The following is a 13,859-nucleotide window of genomic DNA, read 5'->3' as shown; positions in this document are numbered from 1 at the left end:
GGGCTCCAACGGCGCCTGCGTGGAGCCTCCGCGCCAGCCGGCCCACCCCGTTAAGAGCGCTCCGAAGCGCGCGAAATGGAGCCCCCGCCGGGATCGACCAGGGGAGGAAGGTAAACAGCCGCTTAGAACTAAGTGGGGGGGGGATTAAAGCTCCGGAGCCCCAAAGGCCAAGTCACCTCCTGCCCGGAGCTCCGTTGAGAACCAGGCCGAAAGGCCTAGGCTCGGCCCCCCCCCTCCCAGCCACCCCCCAGCAGCCCCACGGGACCCGAAGTCCACAAGGAAGGACGGGAGGGAAGGCTAGTACCAGCGAAGACAAGGTCAGGTAAACAATAATTGAAAACTAACAAAGAAGAAGCTAATAAATAAAATAAAGGAGGGGGGGATAGAGTTTAGGGAGATAAAAACGAAAGGCCAAGATCAAAGAGTTAATTAAAGCTAAAATAGGAGAAAATAAGAATTATACAACCGGTCTTTAGCTGTGTTCGATCCGATGTCCACAGCAAAAGAGAAAGAGAAAGCTGTGGACCCTGCTTAAATAATCTCTTATCTCCACCCCCAAAATGGCAACATACAATTTGCCCCAGCAACACCAGCCCCAATCCAGCCAGACCCCTTCATAAAATTTCCCTGGCAACTAAAGGGTGCTTTGCCTGGCCCCAGCCGCAACACGTGCTCTCCTTTATTAGAACACGCTTTGCTCAGAAGTTGTTACCATGCCTGGAAATGCCATACAGTTCTGCTGAAAGGAAAACAGCAACATTAAAGACAAGGTATCTAGCTGCAAAAGCCCTTGGTCTGTAATTTGGCAGGCTTTATCCATTCAAGAGGTACTACTATACCTGCAAAAGGCAGGGGGGGTTACACATTTTATTTCCCCCTAGTAAAGCAGGCACAAAGGTTTTTGTTTTTCCAAATTGGGATTTGGATTTGAAATTGAACCAAACTGGGTGACCTTCAAACCGAATCAGGTTGTTTTCTGGTGTCAAATTGGGGTTTAAACTGAATCTTGTGGTTTGTGGATACCCACAGCCTTTAACTGCAGCTGATTTTTCTTTTACACCCCCCCCCCCCGTTCCTCACTTTGGATTTTCATAAGAACAAATGTACACAGATAAATGTATTGCCACTGCCACTCAGCATCTCATTTAAGCAGGTGTTCGAAAATGGCAGTGGCAATATATTACATGTGTGGTAAGATAGGTTGAAAGTTGGTGACTGACCCCACGTTGCCTAATGTGCTTTATGGCTGAGTGGGGATTTGAATCTGGGTCTTCTAGACCCACTAATTAATACAGCATGCTGGTTCTTGCGTACTGTGATCTGTGGGTGCTTGACAGCAGTCAGCAAAATCAGAACATTACAGTGAGCTCTGATTAGTTGCTATCCATGGCTGATGGGCTATGCTTGTCTTGGTAGGTAATTACTCATGAAGAGTATAACCACAAGACATGCCAGCTAATTATGGTCTTCTAAAATCCCTGGGTATTTATTGAATTTCCACATTGTTTATGCCCATAGATAATCTATTCTATGCTATGCAACCTTAATGTAGTTAGAGATACCTCTATATGCCTTCAGTTCCAATGGTTCCTTTTTGTTTTAGCCGTAAGTGTAAGGAAGCTAAATAACCCATCCTGTACTATTCTGTCATGATCCCAATAACCCTGACTGCACTGTCACACTTTTCACTTTTCTACTCGAGTGATCATAAATTTGTGGTCACTGATCCGTTGAAGTGTGTACAGTAAGCTGTACAAGGACATTTTAATTCCTCTCTCGTCCTTTTGGCTCTCCTTTGCTCTGTTTAAAGGTCCTGCTAAAACCGGTGCTTTTTCTTTTATCTGATCAGCTTTGAAAGGAAGAAATGAAGGCTTCAGAAATCTCAATATCAGGGTTTTTAATAGAGAAGTGGCTTGGGCTCAGATGTAGCATTTTACCAGTGCAAACATAACAGTATCAAGTGTCTTCAGTTAGTCGTCTGACTGCATAATAAAGGATGTCTGATAGCATAATAAAGGTATCTCAGACAAGCTCATTAACATGCATATAGCTGGGAAGAACTAAGAAGCATGTATTGAATAAATGATAAATTGGTGACTATCAAATAATAGGGGGGGGGATTACTCTGACTTCACAATCTGAGATTGGCAGAAACACAAAAGTTTAACTAGCATAATGCCATCAAGAGGGAAGGAAGGAAACTGTTCCATCATGTTGTGTTCTATGTGGTTGTTATTTGGTTATATGGTTGCTTTTGATTTTAGAGGCTCTTCTGTACAAGTGGGACAAATGTGCACAAGAAGGTTAAAAGTACACCAGGGAAAATTCTGAACTGGCGAGTCAAAAATTTTCAAGGGAACATTTTTCTCATGGACTTTTGCGTAGGAGGGTCAAAGATTCAACCTAGGAACCTGACAATTGCAGAGAAACTAAAATAGGACTCTGCTGTCCTTCTGATTGAATAAAAAAATGGGAGGGAGTGCAAATATTTTATATAGGTTAAACTGAAAAATAGTTAAAGAGTCTTAGCAATAAAAAGTGATGGGCTGAGAGGGCAATAACACTAGAAAAATATTGAGTGTGGCCTGTAGCAGAAAGGAACAAGTAGAAAGCAACAAAGTAACACAGAAATTAACCTGAAAGATGCTCATTGATAACTATTGGCTTGGTTACGGAAACTATCTAGAAAAGGTTTAGCTGAATGTGTTAATTTTTATCTGCCTTCAGGGCATTTACTCATACTGCAGCACGAACATTCTCCACACACATAATACCCAATAAAAAAGCTTTTATTAAAAGCTATTTAGATTTTCTGAAACTTTATTTCATTTACGAATCATTTCCCATGAGACACCCTAAAGCAATTCACAGTATAATAACATATACAGTGGTACCTTGGGGTAATAACTTAATTTGTTCTGGAGGTCCATTCTTAACCTGAAACTGTTATTAAACTGAAGTACCACTTTAGCTAATGGGGCCTCCCACTGCCGCTGCACTGCTGCCATGCAATTTCTGTTCTCATCCTGAAGCAAAGTTCTTAACCTGAGGTACTATTTCCAGGTTAGTGGAGTCTGTGACCCGAAGCGTCTGTAACCTGAAGTGTTTGCAACCTGAGGTACCACTGTATAAAACAATTAAAGAATTAAAAACAATTATACATATAAAATGGTTTAAAACAACAACAGCACATATGTAAAAAACAACAATTCAAATCCGAGAGAGCTCAACTGGGATAAATATTTTGAAAGGTTTGTTGAAAGAGGAGTAATAAATAATTACATGGTTGGAACAAAAAAATCATCTGCAACCTTGTAATTCACCTCATGCACATATGATATACCATTGTTAGTAGCAGAGGGGAATAGTGTAAGCCAGTTTAGAGTCCAAAATCTTAAAGGGCTTTTTAGTGCAGGTAGCTAGGGTAGCTGGAAGAGAGATCCATCTGCTGGCAGCAGTAAAGTTAACAAAAAGGGGTTGGTTTGGCACATTTTGCTTGCCTTCCTTCTCTTGTTGTCATAAGGATGTATCTAAGTTTTGTTTTACGGAATAATTTTATTTATTTATTTATTTATTTAATTACATGAATGTGTCAATCAGGTGTATGAAAAACATATACATCATAAAGATATACTTGCCAGAGTGTTGAGATTGACTGTGGCTCCTTTCCAATTGCTATTGATTGTAGATCTGGTTTGGTTTGCTCTTTAAATGGGTGAAACTGGGCTTCTCTATAAATAAGTACAAGAAGACCCAGTGATCAGGAAAAAAATGCCTCCCTGCTTTTACAAGTAAACATGTGCCATCTACAGCTGATGCATGCATCCCTCCCCCCTTTATATTATTCTTTTGGACTTATAGAAAACTATGGGTGGGCAGTCTCCCATAGGTCCTCATAGTTAGACAAGTCCTAACTTGCTGGCATTTCTCATTGGCTTAGTTCCTTGGAATATTTGTTTTCATGCTGTGGATATCAGTTTCATGGCCAAACCAGTGACACAAATAAATAACCACAAGGAGTGTTCATATGGTAAACTATTCCAAGTCAGAGTGTGGACTCCACAATGAATTACAGCACACACTTTGAAAGACCAAAGTAGAACATTTTCAAGTGAAGCTGATTTCAACAGGAGTATTAAGTGATTGCTAAAACCTCTTAAAGATGCTTCCTAAACACCTTGCCTTGGAATTTCACCTCATGCAGCTGATACTTGCAGTAGTGAGGCCAACTACATGCCCTTTTAATCCCTGCCCATCATTTTTGGTGATCCCTCGTAGCCGAGTAAGATTGTCTTCCATAAACACGGTTTTAACAACAAGTCCATAAGTGACTGTGGAGGCCAATTCTGGATCCACACGTCCTTCCACAGTGAGGACATTGGTTTCCAGGCAGGAGTTGATCACGATGTGGATTTGCCAAGTGTGCCTTCCTCTTAGCATGTTTCTCCCTTGTGTCCTGACTTCGAGTGTCTTCAAAGCCCATGACACCTTTGGTAAAGGCTGTTCTCCAACTGGAGTGCTTGCAGGTGGATGAAGGCTGCAGCAGATAGGAATCTACCAGTTTGTCGTGACTACTTCATGCCATCGGAATAGAGCCCTACTGTGAAGACTGTGCGTTGGTCAGTGTGCACTGATCTACACACATAAAACAAATTCACATACAGGCATCTTCCAAAAACCCAACCCAAACCCCTGCCAATCATACCCTTCCTGGATTGTGGATATTGAAACAAACACTACACTATGTTTGGGGCACCCAACTCCCCCACAAGTATGGGTTTCGATACCTTGTTCTTGCAGTTATACCTACAGCATCTTTGGTATGTACACTGTTTAGACAAATCTGTGTTGCTACCATGCAGGCGCTAAACGATATGGGCTTGATTAATCCATGGAGTCAGTTATCTCTCTTGGATAAAATACTTCTGTGCTTATCAGTGTGGCATTTTAATAAATCTGGAAGGTTTTCTAATGTGTTCGGATTCACATGAAATTCCTTGGATATTCTGACCAAGAATGACACTCAAATTTACTTCAATTTTCACTTTAGAGTTGCCTCCAAAACTTTTCTTAACCTGGAGGATAAAAATATACAAGCGGTAGAAGCAACCTGAGCCTTTTGTTCTGCATGCATGAAAGAGTTAATGGATGGCTCAGTTGAAGTGTGTGGGGGCAGAATGGTCACTACCTCCCTTTACTTTATTGGTTCTGTTAAAGCATCATTAGTCTTTAGCCCTGTTAATATCAGGGTTTATCTCTCCCAGTTCCAAAAAACACATAAGATATATTGCTGTCTCATATACCACTAAAAGTTTATTGCATCCCAAGCCCAAGCACTAGTGAATATATAGCGGAAATAAGGTCCCTGAAGATTCGACATACAGTTTTTAGTACCACTGTATATTACTGGAAATGCATCTTGCACACAAGTTATAAAGTGTAGGGGGTTATTTTTATTTTAAAAGGAGTGAGCACATTTGTATGGTGCTGAATCCAAGTTGGTGTGTTCCATTATAAATAACAACACTGCTGCTGCTTTAATCCATGTTTCCATTTATTTAAAGAGAATTGGTTCATGGGGAGAAGGACAAAAGAAGCTAATTGTGTTAGTAACTCTGGATCTTTGTTGACAGCATTGGTGAATAAAGTAGAACTCGGAGAATCTGAGGCCATTGTTAATTTGCAGAAATAACAAATTGTGTAGGTCTTTGGAGAAGTGCGAGAAATAATCTGTGAACTCCATTTAGCTTATGTCAATTTCCATTCTTCTTCTTTCTCTTTTTGCAATTTCTCTTTGTGAACACTTGGGAGAGTAGTGAATAAAACCTCTGAGTATTTAGTGACAGTCGCAATGAAAGATCGTGAAAAGTGAATTTTGTGACTCCTACATATCTCTCCTATGAATTCCTCTTGTGTTAATACTGCCATGCTGCTGAGCTAGCAGTAGTAACCATGGTACTGTCCTGGATCCTTCACTTACCACGATGAGAAGATCTCTTACAGGAGAGTAAATGAAAGATTTTTATTGAAGCAGAAAAGACATACAAGCTCAGGAACAGGTGATGAGTCACAGTAGCCATTATGCTCAGGCTAGATGACAGGTAGAGTGAGACTGGCAGTGGTCCAAGTTTAATGAGTCCAAAATCAAGGCCAGGAGTGCAGATCTGCACAGAAGCAACAAAGATGTACCAGTGAATTGACATGCCCACCTGGCACGCTTTTAAATTTCCCTGGAGGTAATTTAGCCCTCCAGGACTCCTTGCTCTCTAGCTGACACAACAGAGTGCTGTTACAACCATTCCTGCCTCTTTGCCAAGGCACTTGGGGATGAGAAACAGTTTGGTGTGAGGGATGGTGGCTGGTATTGGAGAATAAATCCAACATGGGGCAAATAAAGTTCAAGCACACATTTGGAAGGATCTGGTCTCTCCTTGTATTGGTGGGAAGCTGTGGGTATTGATTCTGAACTCCCCTTTCCATTAGCAAGTTTAATTTTTTGGGGGGGATATGTTTGAATATTCCTCCATATTCCATAAACAAACCTTCTCCCTGACATATAGAAAAAACTTTATATGCAGGAGCCAGCGTGGTGTAGTGGTTAAGAGCGGTGGACTCATAATCTGGTGAACCGGGTTCGATTCCCTGCTCTTCCACATGCAGCTGCTGGGTGACCTTGGGCTAGTCACACTTCTCTGAAGTCTCTCAGCCCCACTCACCTCACAGAGTGTTTGTTGTGGGGGAGGAAGGGAAAAGGAGAATGTTAGCTGCTTTGAGACTCCTTCGGGTAGTGATAAAGCAGGATATCAAATCCAAACTCTTCTTCTTCTTTCCCAGCAAATTTTCCTTCAGTGAATTGTAACCAAGGAAGGGTTGTTTCAGATGCTATTACTATTCAGATGCTATTACTTGTGTTTGATTTCCCTGAGTCATTATTGCCATGACGTATTCCTTAAGAAAGTCTTAAAGGTTTTCTGGTGGGTGCTACCTTCTTTGTTGTCTCCTACCATGCACACCAAACCAATCCACCCCCAGTTTCTCCTCCTTCAATAATTCACTCTTTTCATAACTGATGGTTTATACCAGCATGTTCCTCACCTGATGTCTTGCATTTGGAAATAGGCCATAACACTACATAAAGCTTCGGTATCATTTCAGATGCAGTGCTTTTCCCGTTCCCGCTCCCACCCCGCCGTCTTGCCCCCGGTCCCGACATCCTCAGCCAGGACTTCAACTGTCTGTAAACTGGACCGTGACAATCTCTCCCCCACTTCCCCACCGCCACTTGTCTGCTGTTCTGCTCAATTCACTACATCATAGCTGTGATACCCTGCGGCGCCCCCTAGGCTCAGTGCCCAGTGCAGCTGAACGGGTTAAAAAGGTAAAGGTAAAGGGACCCCTGACCATTAGGGCCAGATGTGACCGACTCTGGGGTTGCGGCGCTCATCTCGCTTTATTGGCCGAGGGAGCCGGCATACAGCTTCTGGGTCATGTGGCCAGCATGACTAAGCCACTTCTGGCGAACCAGAGCAGCACACGGAAACACTGTTTACCTTCCCGCTGGAGCGGTACCTATTTATCTAGATAGATAGATAGATAGATAAATTTATTGTCATTGTCCGTATATACACAGTATACACAACAACGAAAATCAAACACCCACCCAAAGACCGGGTTCACATATACATTTGCACATATCTCAGACACTCTCATCCTATTCAAACATAATCTATAAAAACATAAAATCCAGAATATAACATGACCTATTAAGGCATAGCATAACCTAAAACCTAAAACATAACCTAAAACCTCTCTCATTCCTTCCTACTCTCTGCTTGCTAAACCTTGCAACTGGCCCTGAGATCATTATTTAGTGCAGTCAGAGCTCTTGGATAGAAACTATTCAGAAGGCGTGTGGTTCGTGTTTTCATTGTCCTATATCTTCTGCCCGAAGGCAATAGTTCAAAGAAGTTGTGAGCAGGGTGGGTGGGATCTCTCAGGATATTATGTGACTTCTTCAAAATGCGAGACGTGAAGATCTCATCCAGGGTTGGTAGTCGGAGCCCAATAACATTCTGGGCAATTTTAATTGTTCTCTGTAAAGCTTTTTTATCCGTTTCAGAGCTGCTCCCATACCACGATAATATACTATAGGTTAAGACACTCTCAATGGTACTATGATAATAGGACAGAAGTAGGTGTTGGGATAGATTCAGTCCCCTGAGCATTCTCAGGAAATACAACCTCCCCTGCACCTTCCTCACAACCATATTAATATTTGCAGTCCATGAGAGGTCCTCCGAGATATAAATGCCCAGGTATTTAAAACTACCAACCCTCTCCACTTCCTCGCCATTTATGTGCAATGGTAAAAATACACTTTTCTTTCTCCTAAAGTCAATTATGAGTTCTTTGGTTTTTTTGGTGTTAAGCATGAGATTATTTTCTTTACACCATTGAATTAACCCCTGTACTTCTTTCCTATAAGCAGTCTCATCGTTCTCACTGATGAGCCCCACCACTGTTGTATCATCCGCAAATTTGATGATTGTGTTGGACTTATACAGTGGGGTGCAATCAAATGTGTACAGGGAATAGAGAAAGGGACTTAGCACACATCCCTGGGGGACTCCTGTGCTTAATACTAGAGTAGAAGAATAGTAGGGTCCCATTCTCACTGTCTGCGGCCTATCAGTCAGGAAATTCCTTACCCACAGATCTTCTGATGTATACCCAAATTGGTCATTTTAAGAAATAACCTGTCTGGCAGAGTTGTATTGAAGGCAGAACTGTAGTCCACAAACAACAGCCTTGCATAGGTTCCCTGTCGTTCTAGATGACTCAATACAGTATGGACAGCGATGGAAATAGCATCATCAGTAGATCTGTTTCTTCTGTATGCAAACTGGAACGGGTCTAAAGTGGATGGAAGACCAGCCTTAATATGATCTAGCACCAGTCTCTCAAAACATTTCATAACGACAGATGTTAGGGCTATTGGTCTATAGTCATTGAGAGATACCACCACTGACTGCTTGGGGACTGGCACTATAATCGATGTCTTCAGGCAGGTAGGGACATAACCCTGCAACAGGGATAGGTTAAAAATGTCCGTAAATACGCCAGCTAATTCTGCAGCGCAGTCCCTAATAACCCGTCCCATGATTCCATCTGGTCCAGCTGCCTTCCTAATGTTAACGCTCCGGAAGGCACGTTGTACGTCACAGGTCTGTAATAAAAATGGTTGTCTATCAGTAGTAGTTTCTGATGATGTACTGGTGGCCAATGCTGTAGTGACGGTAGTTCCAGTTCCCTCCTCAAAGCGGCTAAAAAATTGATTCAGTTGATCAGCCAGGTGCGCACTGCTGCTAGCCAATTTGTTTTTAATATTTTGCCCTGTAATTTGTCGCAAGCCTTGCCATACTCGACGAGGGTCGGAGCTCTCAAAATGTTTTTCGATCCTCCGGCAGTACATAGCTTTGGCGTTCCTAATGCCCTTTTTCAATTTGGCTCTGGCTTCTCTATACTGTTGCGCATCACCAGAGTGAAAAGCAGCATTCCTTGCCTTTAACAGAAGATACACATCCCTGTTTAGCCAGGGCTTGTTGTTAGGGAACACCCGTATTTGTTTGGTGGTAGTGACAACATCAATGCAGCTTTTAACGTAGAACAGTACTGTTGAAGCATATGTGTCCACATTATTCTCCACAAAAAGCGACCACTCGGTGCTCCGAAAGCAATCTTGGAGTTGCTCAGATGCACCTACTGGCCACACTCGTATCTCTCTAGTTGATGGTCTGATTCTGCGTACGAGAGGTCTATATGATGGTATCATAAGTAAAGATATGTGGTCTGACTGCCCCAAATTGGGCAGGGGCTTGGTCTTATATCCATGCATGATGTTACTATATACTCGGTCCAAGGTGTTTCCCCCCCTAGTGGGACAATCAACATACTGGTGGAACTTAGGGAGCACAGTCCTTAAATCGGCTCGGTTGAAATCACCAGCAACCACAAGTGCTCCATCCGGGTGGGCCCGCTGCTGTCTGCTAATAGCAGTTAGCAGGTGGCCCATAGCTGTAGTAGTGTTTGCATCGGGAGGTATATACACCGCTGTTATTATAACAACATTAAACTCACGTGGCAAGTAAAAAGGGCGGCACTTCACCACCAGGTACTCCAGGTCAGGAGAGCAATGCGTGTCTATTTGTTTAATGTCCGAGCTCCAGTTGTTATTTATATAGACGCAAATTCCTCCTCCTCTGCTCTTCCCGGATTCGGCGGTTCTATCCGCTCTAATTACTGAGCGTCCTTCTAGCTGCAGAAGTCCCTGTGGAAAGGAGGGATCCAGCCACGTCTCTAGAAGGACCATAACACAGCAGTCCCGGATACTTTTCTGCCGAGAGGTAATAAGTTCCAACTCCTCTACCTTGTTGGGTAAGGATCTCACATTTGATACAAAGAGACTTGGCAATGCAGGCTTGTGGGGATTTTTACCTAGCCTCACTCGTAGTCCAGCCCTGCAACCCCTCTTCTGCTTGCGCCCTCTCCGTTTCCTTTTCTTTCTGGCAAGGAGAGCAAGGGGAGTATCCCAAGAATGTGCAAGATATGGAGGCTCTCTGATAAGCTCAGCTGGAATGTTATAGGTTGAGACCTCCTGGTTGCAACCTTCCCCTCTGCCGATACTTAAGAGCTCTTGACGACTATAAATTACTTGTGCCTGAGTATTCACAGTCCATAGCAGCAATAAGTTCACAGATAAAAATAAAACACAAATCACTGAATACCGGTCTTCGGAGTGCCGAGCCGCTGCAAGTGCTTGCACCGCCATCTTGGTTCTATTTGCACTTTTGATGTGCTTTCGAACTGCTAGGTTGGCAGGAGCAGGGACCGAGCAACGGAAGATCACCCCATCGCCGGGATTCGAACCACCAACCTTCTGATCGGCAAGTTCTAGGCTCTGTGGTTTAACCCACAACGCCACCCGTGTCCCTGGCTGAACCGGTTATGCTTCCCTAAATCCACCTCTGGCTGCAGAACTGCATTGCAAAATTTTGAGAAGTGTGAATTTCTAAGAATGCCTGTGTTTGGGTTCACAATGTTTTAGAACAGGCAAATTAAGTGGGTTTGCTTTAAATGCAAGCTGAATCAAACTTCTCTGTCATTCCTAGACAGTGTCTAGTCCACTGCGCTAGTTAATGTGATGATACAATATAAAGATTGATGACCTTCCCCCACCACACAATTTGTCCACAATCCTATGCATGGATTTAGTGGGCATTACTCTTACAAGTATACATAGGCCTGCACTCTCCCTGCAGCCTTGTAGCATCACTGTATCCTATTCTGCAGATCTTGCAAATTGGAAACTATCCGAGCTAATAAAAGTTGCACTCCAGGTTCTGTTAGGGTTGTAAGTGTTTTCCTTTCATCTTCGTACATTATATTAATATCTCCTGTCAATGTAAATAAGCATTATTTTCCACCCTGTCTGCAACATCTGTTGAAGCCAACTAGGTGTAAATTATTTGTCTAATTCTTTAATATGCCTTTTAAAAACAGCACAGGATGCATAAATCAGATGGTTTAGGAAATAATCTGCTGTGTTTTAGTGAATTGATTTTAAAAGGAAATTCAAATGCTGGCAATGTGCTTTCGAGTGACAGCTTCCTTACAGTTCAGCATGTAGCATGTGAATAAATGTGAAATGCATTCTAGGAGGAGTGCAGCAGATCCTGTTCCAGTTGGCTGATTTCGCAGTTGGTTTCTGAAATGAAGTGTGCTTCCGGACAGGTGGGCGTTGTGGGACCAAAGGTTCTAATGCATGCACGATATATTCAGCATCCATATGACACTGGCATCAAAATGCCAACCCATATTTTTGTCCCCCATTTAATCCTAACTTTACATTCCGGGGGGGGGGGAATCCGCTGACCCATTTGCAATACAGTGGACGCTCCGGATACGAATTTAATTTGTTCTGGGGGTCTGTGCGCACCCTGAAAATTATGGCGCTACTTCTGTGCACATCTGAGGCGCACAGAGCGCTTCTGCACATGTGCACAGGGTGCTTTTGCGCATGCATGCGCAGTGAAACCTGGAAGAACACACTTCCGGGTTTGCCACATTACCCTGACACTGTATGTGGTCCCTTGTTGCCTCTTCTACCCCAGCCCCAAACATATCTCTGTGATGGCTTTGTTTGTCTTTACATTTTTCAAATATTTATTAGAATAATAATAATAATAAGAATTTATTATTTATACCCCGCCCACTCCGGGCGGCTTCCAACAAAACACTAAAATACAATAACCTATTAAACAGTAAAAGCTTCCCTAAACAGGGCTGCCTTTAGATGTCTTCTAAAAGTTTGGTAGTTGTTGTTATCTTTGACATCTGGTGGGAGGGTTGTCCACAGGGTGGGTGCCACTACCAAGAAGGCCCTCTGCCTGGTTCCCTGTAACTTGGCTTCTGACAGTGAAGGAACCGCCAGAAGGCCCTTGGTGTTGGACCTCAGTCAATATCTAGTTCTATAGTCATCATTCTCAAAGGAGCTCTCAACAAATATAATAACAACAGGGGGGCTTTGTCCCCCTGCTCACGCCACTTGCACCCGCTCTGCTAGTTCTGACTGGATTTGCACTGTGCCACACTCTCTTGCACTTTGCATCACACACATACAGATCTATGTATCTCACGCTCTCACACACTTATAGAGTCATTGTGCCATGTTTATTGTAGCAGAATAACATCAAATTGCTCAAAATAATTTATCAACTGTTTACGATTCTTCTTTGAACACCAACCTGCTATGTTCCATAACATCAGTTTTAGCCCCAATTCCTTGAAGGCTCTGTGCTTGCCGCTTCCACTTTGTGGAGATACCTGATTTTGTCTAAAAAATGCTTCCATTCCTCTTTTCAGTGGGGACCCATTCAACAGTGTTAGTATACTTTTTGATTCTCGGGAGAGGACTACTCGGGAGAGGGGGAGACCTGTGACTCTTCATCATCCCAATCCTCTCTGCCTTTTGGTCTCTCTTCTCCCTCCTACTTCTGCCTCTGCACTTGCCTCTGCCACTGACTGTTCCAGCTCACTAAATCCTGTTACCTCCTCAGCCTTCTGTTCCCAGTCTTCTCCATCTGAACCTTCATCATTGTCCCACCACCACTCCCCAAGCTCTGAGCCTTCTCCCCTTGGTGGTTCACTAGCTAGTTTCTACCCCCATTTCCTGGCATCCAACCAGTCCATGACACTTCCCCTGCCCTTCTGTTTGCACTGCTCACGGATCTTTGGATCCGACCCATTACAGAAAAGTCTAATGGTTCTATAATACTTTACCAAAAGCTAAAAGCAAATGTTCATGAGCTCTAGTGTGATAAATTGCAGGCAGTGAAGTAAACCAAGCCTTCCTGAACATACCCCTTTATTTGCATGCAAGTGCACCGGACACAAGATGCATCTGCCCTTTGCTCAGAAAAATTAATTTGCAGAAACCTGGAGAAAAGGGACCTCAGCTCCAAAGAATGACATTTCCAAGCACAAGATAATATTTAAAGGTTTCTAAACTGCATGTCAGAGAGAGAAAATAATCAGGATTCACAAGCAGCAAATACTTAACAAAAATAAAATAAAATTGGGACTTGGGAAATAGTGATGGTCCCACCACTGTCTGCTTTGAAACAAGAAATCTCCATGCTCCACTCTGGGTGTTGCCAACAAAGACAGGAACAATATTTCTCCTTCCACCATCCGGTGGAGAAAGAAGAGCCTGGGATGCTATGAGCTCTCACTTCCAGCTGGTCAATCACATCACAGCCAACTTAAACCATACCTTTAATTGTGCATATTTTTTTTACTTC

The 13,859-nt window shown here is 43.0% G+C and overlaps 1 protein-coding gene across 2 annotated transcripts in view; it reads left to right on the top strand.

Moving 5' to 3' along the window:
* The window catches only part of NRG3 (neuregulin 3), a 620,711-nt gene that overhangs the window by 156,083 nt on the left and 450,769 nt on the right, over window positions 1–13,859 (top strand). The window lies entirely within an intron of this gene.

Source organism: Podarcis bocagei, assembly GCF_964188305.1.
Source record: "Podarcis bocagei genome assembly, chromosome: 4".
Lineage (NCBI taxonomy): Eukaryota > Metazoa > Chordata > Lepidosauria > Squamata > Lacertidae > Podarcis > Podarcis bocagei.
This window is presented reverse-complemented; position numbering and strand designations above follow the sequence as displayed.